The sequence below is a fragment of the Cheilinus undulatus genome, linkage group 4 (genome assembly GCF_018320785.1).
Source record: "Cheilinus undulatus linkage group 4, ASM1832078v1, whole genome shotgun sequence".
Lineage (NCBI taxonomy): Eukaryota > Metazoa > Chordata > Actinopteri > Labriformes > Labridae > Cheilinus > Cheilinus undulatus.
The window spans coordinates 35,477,817-35,486,945 of NC_054868.1; positions in this window are offsets into that span (position 1 = coordinate 35,477,817).

The window sequence follows — 9,129 nt, forward strand, 5'->3', positions numbered from 1 at the left end:
CAGGAAAGTTCAGCCACAGACAGGAGCTGTTTCCATGCTTTCATCATTTAAGTGATTTTAGGTCGATGAGAGGAAGGCAGAAAGTCAGTGCAAACGGAAAGAAAAAGCTCCAGAGCCATACTGCTGTGCCAAAGTGACAGATGGTGTAAGAACAGACCTCAACCCAGTCCTCGCTCCTGTAGGATAACAGTTATAATCCTCGATTAGGTAACAAACAGGATCAGAATGATAAGAAAATGAGTTTGAATTACACACAGTAAAAAAGGCAGACTGATCTAAAACCTGACAGTGGCTCCCTTGTTCCACATTTATAGGAAGCAGAAACTTTTCTGTATTTCAATACCCTGACACTGACACGATGTTTATTACTCCATGCATCCATCCATTATCTATGCCTCTTGTCTCGTTTGGGATCAAGGTTGGAGCCATCTCAGCTGTCATTTGAAAAGAGGTCGGGGACACTCTGGAGTGGTCGCCAGTCAATAACAGGAAAGACAGAGCGATAAACAACCAGTCGCACAACTACAGCGACTTTACAGTCACCAATCAATGTAACATGCACATCATTGGACTGTGAGTGGGATTGCTCAGTGTGAACCAGTGCATGCATGGGTAGAACATACAAATTTTACATAGAAATGCCCTGTCTGATGAGGATTTCAACCAGGATTTTCTTGCTGTGAGGTGACAGCCCAAACCCCTGCCTCAGCCCAGGTCTGTTACGACGCTATAAGAGTGAACAGCTGAAGGTTGCTAAAATAATGGGTTGTTTTAAATTAAAGATCCAAACTAGCTATTTCAGCTCCATTTTCCTGACTTCATAGGACACATTTTTTTTTAGTTTTAAGTAAACAGTACTTAACCCGTAGGGGTCCACGATCACGCCAGCGTGATTTCATCATCTGCTGTTTTTTTGTCACATGATAAAATGAAAACAAAACAACTTGTCACATTGCAATCACTTCATGTGGAAAGCGAGATTTTTAAGCTTTCTTTCCTCTCTTGTTTGACGTCAATGGGCCAAGTAAAAAAGCAAATATGATTGTTTGAATTTGATATAAAAATGTCATTTACACATAGGGGACAGTGGACTGTAGATTTGAATGGCACAAATATGCTTTATGTGTAACACTAGTCACAGATGTTGCAAACAATTCTGATCAATTTAGAAAGTGTGCAGGAGTTTGCTTTTAATTTTGGTAATAAAATAAGAAATTATCTAACACTGTGTGCTAAGTTATATATTTCATTCAGGACCAGAAGTCAGCAAAACATCCAGAACAGAGCAGGCATCAGTGACGACAGGAAGTCATTTATTAAGTGACGTGTAACATAAAGGAGGAGTTGGGGGTGAGGAGTGTTGCAAAAAAACAGCTTGCAGAGGAAGCAGCAATGCATATCAAGGCTAACCTTGCAAAGCAGATGGATACGCCCGTTTCCGTGTTTCTCACTGGTGAATCCATCTTGCAAAGCTCCCGTCTGAACCGTTTGGGCCCAGTTAGAAAGTGACAGGACCAGTCAGCGTCAAGGGGCAGTACTTTCGGGCATGGCAGAGCCATGACGCAAGTAAGCAGCACTGGTCACTGGTGCAGATATGGCAGACGTTAGCGAGGATGCTAGTGAAGCACCAGTTTTATCAGAAATTGATGACATTTCTTTGCTAAAATAAGAACAAAGAACAGCAGTGAGTTGTTTTCTTTTCAAAAACGACTAAAGTCGTGACTGACATGTCTACAGTTGCCGTGGTTTGCGTTATGCAGTTCTGTATGGAGTTTACATCTTGGTAGCGGCTACGTCACGTGTTTTGTTGCTCTGATTGGCCTGTAAAGATGTGATAGACAGAACGTTCATCCAATCACCCTCTGAGTCTTTTTTTCAAAGCCTCTGCCCTTACCCAAACGCTGTGTATGAGAGGTTTTCACGTGCCAGGTTACAGCAAGACTAGAGCAGTTAAAATATGGCGGCATGAGTGCGATTAGTCAACAGCTTGCTTAGAGTTAATCAGCTGGCTGTCAGCAGATGAAGCCTGCATGAGATCAGCTGATCTCGACAATATGGCAGGGCTTGACTCCATGACTTGCCTGAACTTACGCTATACACTCGATTTTTGCTGTCATGGTATCAAACAGGAATGAATATCAATTAATTTTTACAATGATATCAAGGTTTAAAGTTGTTGTATTGAGACATCTCTTATTTAGAATGTCAGTTTTTGTTTAACATTTTATTGGATTTTATGTAAAACATATTATCATTTTGAGTGAAGCATACATTTCAAGAAAAAGAACATTCATAACCAGAAAACCTTCTGCGTTAAAGTGGTTAGTGTTTGAAATTTCCCTTCCCACCTTCAAAATGAATCAAAATGAATGACTGATCCTCATTCAGTGGCCTAAGCTGTCAGTACCCCAGAAAGAGGGCCTTATTTTTCCTCAAATTGAATGTATTTTTTAATGTCATAGAGCCAAGGTGAGGGAGTAAATGTCTTCTACTTTTTTTGATTTCCAAAATTTTCTTCTAAAATGAGTATTTTGGTTCTTCTGAAGAGTCAACAAGGAGAGTCTATTATACCCCCTCCTCACTTGTAAAATGTCATAAAAGTGATTAGAAAGCAACTTTATATTCTTTAGCTACAGGAGGCTTTACATTTTCACTTCCTAAAATCTACATCAAGGTGTAGGACTTGTGTTGTTGAGGTCAGGAAATGGGCAGAGAACTAATATGTTTTTGTGTTGTGTTGAAAGAGCTGGAATGCAATCTACTGACCAAACTATTCAGCGCCAAGGACACAGAAGTGAAACTTTCTCTGGGTGTCAACTCGTTGCCAACTATAAATATCAAGGAGCATCAGATGGTGAGAAGGAACAGAAAGAGCAAAGTTTTAGTGTGAGAACAACAAGTTTCCAAAGATTTTATTATGCCAAGCATGTAGAGAGTGCCAGCACAGTAAATGTTTCTCATCTAATGGTAAAAGGATAACTAGAGTTAACAAATAAACCTTGTTTAAATGTTGGGAAAGGAAAACTGCCCTATACTCTCATAGTTCATTAACACAGGTGTTTTAAAGGCTGAAGATAAACTCACAGGTGGAAAACATTAAACACAGTTTGTTGGTTTAGTATAGCACTGTCTTCAAAATTCAAAATTACACAATGATAGACTTTCCTATTAAGTCTGGTGAAATTTTAACCAATTATGCCTCAGTGGTATTTTTTGAGTGTAACACAGTATGAAGTAAAATCATAGACTGTACCATTAAGTTAAGGTAGTTGGTTGATAGGTTGCTTGAGGATCTTGTGCCCCTGGGGCCCTGAAGCCTGAGCAATATACAGTATGATACAGTACAGTCGCCAGGATGTCTACCTCTGAGGGGACATATGAGCACTGAACATTTTGATTTAGCCTAGACTACAGGCTAAAAAATGTAAATCTATGGCCAGATTGTCTTCCCCTTTCCTCCAATCAGTGCCACTCTGCAGCTCTCTCTCTCTTCATTTTGTTCACTTTCTTGCACCCCTTAATCATTCCCACCATGTGCACACAGAAGTTACTACAGGAGGAAGAGTAGCACTTCAAAGGGTTCATGCCCTGCGGAAAAGGGTAGGAAGTCAGAATCTGAAGTAACTTTTTCAAAAATGTTGACAAAATAAAGGCGACTTTATACCTAACAACTTTCCTCCGATTTCAAAGTCACAGAAAAAAATTCCAAAGTCAAAGTAAAGTCATGAGTCTTGCTCCTGTTGTCTTAGTCATTAGGTCTAAGGTTGTCATCAGACTCGCTTTTAGCAGTTTTAAGGCGGTCTTTCTTCAGTCTTGGTGTTACAACAATATCAAACATGTTTAATATTTTCATAAGTCTTTGGTCTGGCTTATGCAAATTGTGTTTCAGTGATGCAACCTTCGTCCACAACCAATAGGAGCCAGTGTTGTGCGTAAGCACATTAAATCACTTCTTTATTTGAAAACATGAGCGTGAGCATAGATCAATCTGAAGCTGCTGAATGTCCACTCAGAACTCAAGAGATTGAAAAACTTCTGCTCAGAGCTGCAGTCAGATCTCTGCACCTGTGTGTTTGTGTACCTTGTCCGTCAATCATTCCAGGCTGACATGGCAGGTATGATAACCACCTCTGGGATTTTCAAAGTAAAAGCCTGATCAGTTTGTTTCTGTGATGACTACTCACATTTTTATGGTACTTTTATTCTGAAGCGTTTCTGGGATAGTGCTTTGATTGCTGCAGTAATATGCAAAGTTGCTAATGTGTTTAACTTCCCTTTCGTTTATACTCAATGTAAATGATTTAAAAGCATTGGATTATAATAGATTAGGGATGTAAAGGTATGTGTATTTGTACTGTACCAATTCGGTACGGTACAGACATGTACTGAACAGATACATGTGGAATGAAGCTCACATACAGACAGAAAACCAGAGCACGACTCTGTCACACTGTCCTGGCAACCACACAACCACAGCAGACAACAGCAACAGCCTGAATATTCCCTGATAAAAGTGTCCCGGACAAAGATTGGTTCCTATTTATAAAGTAGCGCTCATTGGTTCCGACAGCACCTCTCAAACAATAATGTCACTGTAACAGGGAGGAACAACAAAGTCTCACCAGCTGGTTATAAATTTCCTATTATTTAAGATCGTTTTTATTATAACACTGGTGCTCTGGCTCTGTGAATCAAATTAATTCTACCTTCAACCATCAGCCTCTGAGGAGGGGGAGAGAGGACTCCATCATGTCTGTGTCATAGTTAAAGTTATCCTTGGATTTCTCATGGCTCTAACCGCTTTATCCACCAAGATGGGCTGTGAAAAGTTCTCCCAAACCTTGTAGTAGGTCCCATTGGTTAAAAAAGTAATCCAGTGCTGAAGTCCATGTTGAAATCAGCAGGATTGACGCTAATTAGCATACTTACCCAGCTAACTCAGGGTTGTACGATGATGCATTCAAGTTGGCTGGGAAATTTTAGTGTTTAAAAATGGGTATAAATATGTCATTATATCAATTAAAATAACCTAGTATTTCAAAAATGTGTTTATTTATTTATATATTTTTAATCATTGAAGAACTTTTGGAAGGAGGTTGCTGCATTATTAATAATTTAAATGTAATTTATTCAGCCTATTGATATTAATACAATTTAATTTTAAAAAATACATATATATAAAAAATAATTTTATTTATTCACTTCAATTACTGTACCGAAAACAGACCGAACCGTGACTTCAAATCCGCAGTATGTACTGAACTGAAATTTTTCTGTACCGTTACACCCCTATAAAAGATATTAACTTAAATGCGATCTCCATCTCCTTCTACATCTTGTCCTCTGCTCAAAAATCACTGTAAATTTCCACCAGATGCATGAGTGTACAATACAGAGATAGCATGAAGCATGGATTTTTAATGTATGAAGGGAAAAACTGCTCAACTCAAGTGTCTGTTGAAATGTTAATTAATGTGAATGTTTAATAATTTACCAGGTTATAGACTCATTAATACTGTATTTGCCTGTTGTGAATAGTCTGTACAGACAGTAAAGTTATCTAATAGTGCTTTGACAGCAGGCACCTTCTTGACCTGGATAACATCCTCACAAACAAATGTTGGATAAGAAATAGTTGTTTTAATAAATTAAGCAATGGAAGGCTCTGCAGCAAATTAGAGTCACAACTTTAGAGGTGCTGAGCCCCTAAAGACAGGTAACCTTGCAAAGCATATGGAGTTACCTGGCTCCATCTCTGTCATCAGAAAATCTCATCTTGAAAAGCTCCAACACACACCATTTGTGCTGCACTGAACACCAGTCAGCGTTGTTTAAAAGACAGTGTGACATGTAGACATTTTTGAAAGTGTACAGTACCTGCCCAAACACCAATATCACTAAACAAGAGCTATTTTCCTTTGTTCATTATTTATAAAATCAACAACAGCATGGGTTTCACTCAAAGACTGTAGAGAGAATTGGACAAACCTCGTGTGACCTCAGCCATCTGCTTACAATAGGCAGATTCAAACAGCTCTTGAAGCCAATCTGCAGCGGCTTCCATATTGAAATCGCGGTCTCATCCGAACTTTGGATCAACCTAACGGCCTGCCCACTAAGCATGACTTCCTGTCAGCTAGCTAGCTAGCATTCTGGTTGACAGAAAGGTAGCGTCTGCCTGTCGAGCTGGCTGTCAATCAAATGAGACGCCCCCATCAGTCCGCAGTGAGGTTTTCCCTAAATATAATCTAAACAATTATGGTACAACCTTGTTGTCCTGTGTGGTTGCTGATGTCTTTTGTAGTTTGTGTTTTTATATGCTCTCTGTGCAAGGCAAATTCCCTCAGGGGTAATAAAGGTTTCATTCATTCACAAAAAAATCCACCCCTGTATAGTCAGAGCACATGAAGACATTAGCTAATGAGACACGCTTGGATTTTGAGCCAGGCTGTAAACCAGTTTATTTCTAGTGTAAAAACCGGCTTTTTAACAGATGTCCAGACGGGACTTCTGGTGTTCCTGCAGCCAGCCTCAAGTGGACACTTGCGGTATTGCAATTTTTTGCACTTAAGCATTGGCTTTATTTTTCAGGACCGAAGGTTGCTGCTTGATTTTACTTCACAAAATATTTATTTTTTCTAACAGAACTTGCTGTGGTTCAACATCATCATATATCGCTGCCATCATGATTGTCTGGCATGTTTACTCGCCTCTCACAGATGCCTGAACAGAGTGCATATCACCATTACAGCTTTTTTTCAAAGCCTACTGAAAGAAAATAGACAGGCTAATGCCTACATTTGAGCAGACAATTTTGAAATAAATATGAAATATTTCAGTTCTTTAGACCTTATTTTCTGCAATTTCTTTATCACTGTGCTCAGCTAAATCATCATTTTTACTCATCATTAATCTGAAAACATTAGGCCTTTTTCAGACATGGTATATGCCATATAAGTTTGGCGTATTGCTGATTTTACTACACTTTGTTAAAAAAAATTGCTACAGAATAAGAAGACATTTACTAAATACCTTTTAAAGGACACAAAGTTGAAATTCAGGGGGGCTTGAGCACTCCTAAAAAGGGTATAAAATTGCCTATGGGAATTCTTTACTAAAAGCTTTAAAGTTCACTTTGTTAACAAATCAATATATTGTGCTCTCTGTGCTCCCAGAGCCTCCTGGAAAGGACTTTGGTAATCCACTGAGATGAAACAAGAGCTTCAAAGCCCTCAAAGTATGAAGGGCACAGAAAGAGGAGAGCTGGACAAAAGTTATCTTACTGCTGATCACTGTGTGTGTATTTACTAATCACTACTGTGAGTTCTGATTGAAGACATGAATAGAGCTCTGCCAAATACGGATCAGGACTGACTTAGAAATCCATGACTTTATTTGTTTTAAGTGTTTTTAAAAAAATCCACCAAATGGGGCAACATTGTCATCTAATTTAGTCAGTTCCTGCCCAGTGCAAGAATAATTTTCATCTGTGCTAACTTTGACTGAATATATCCTCATTTAGGCTGCCATGTGTCACTTGGTGACAGGGTGTTGAACTTTATTTGATAATTGCTGCTAGGTGCATCACAATGCCATCACAAAATTTCATCTTTTTGTACTCAAAATCAGCAGGAAACTATGGCAGGAAATGGGACTTTCAGTATGTTTTCTTTGCTATTTTCAAGCCATGTAAGCAAATCGAGCTAAAAGAGGCTTAACTCTGCACAGAGCTGCTGACTTTGTGTTGTATAATCACTCAGAGCAAGCCCCCATAAATTCTGACATCTTCTTGGTGACAATATAGATAAAATGAGATAATGAGCGGATGTCACACATCACATTTCCGATTGATAAACATTATGTAATGCATTGGACTGGGGGGTTGTATTGTGACAATTTCTACAAAGCTTAAAAAGTGAGACTTTGTTTTCTGTGGGTAGAGTACTTACCCTCCTCCTCCTTCTCCTTGTTCAGACAGAGAGGGAAACTCAGGGACAAAGTTCTGGCAGGAGGCCCGGTCCAGCTGGGGAACACAAGAGGTCTCAGAGGACTTAACCATTCAGCTACAGAGGGAAAAGTCGTCTGTTGTTTCACTGTTTTCTCAAACATACAAATTATGATCTAACCCTTACACAGGAGAGACTGAGCTTTACAGTCTGTCTTTTCTTAAATCAGGACTTCATGGTCACCTCAGGTGGTCCTTTACAAAAATCCCTCGGCTCACACAAATTACATGATGTTTTAGAGGGATATTTTTTTTAAATACAACCCTTCTAAGAAGAACTATCATTGAAAAAGCAGGTGGAAAGAGCAATTTTCTCAAATTTGTAATATCACCAAAGTAAAATGCACACCAACTAATGATAGTAAACTTTAGAAATGTACCTCCATATAAAAACGAAATTTGGTCCTTTAGTACAAAAAAATAAATGTCTGACCGTAAATGTAGGTAACTAATTTCTCCCCACATGCATCTGATCAGTGTCTAAACAACATATTGGTGGCAATTTCATATGTAAAGGCTTACAGCAGAGCTCTCTGAGTCTTGTGACATAAATAGTTACCCCTAAGCTCCTTGTTATGTCCTATAAGATGTGAAGTTATGCACAGTACCATGAACAAAGTTTCCAAAACAAACCAGCAGCCCTCAGAAAGCAGGTCAGTACTGTGTGACCTTGCTTGCATGGTGCTTTGCTTCACTGCACTTAGATTATTTCAGCCTTGCTTCCTCTATAACCAGTAAACACAACACTGTCCTCAGAGAAAAATAGGAACAGGACACTGAGAAATGCCCTTTAATAACACTCAGTAAGACTGACCCCATTATTTCAACTGTACTCAGCAGGTTTGCAAAATAGTTTTAAAATGATTAAAGTACATGTGGAGGCTTTTTCACTAAGCAAGTGAGTTATCAGTAGTATTGATAAAACTGTATTTATCAGAGGCTGACAAACAACACAAACCTCAGGAACCTGCTCTTAACAAGTGGCAACCTCTGGTCCTGAAAGATGAAGCCAATGTGGAAGTGCAATAAATTGCAATACTGCAGGTGTCCACTTGAGGCTGGCTGCAGGAACACCAGAAGTCCCATCTGGACACCTGTTAAAAAGCCGATTTTTACACTAGAAA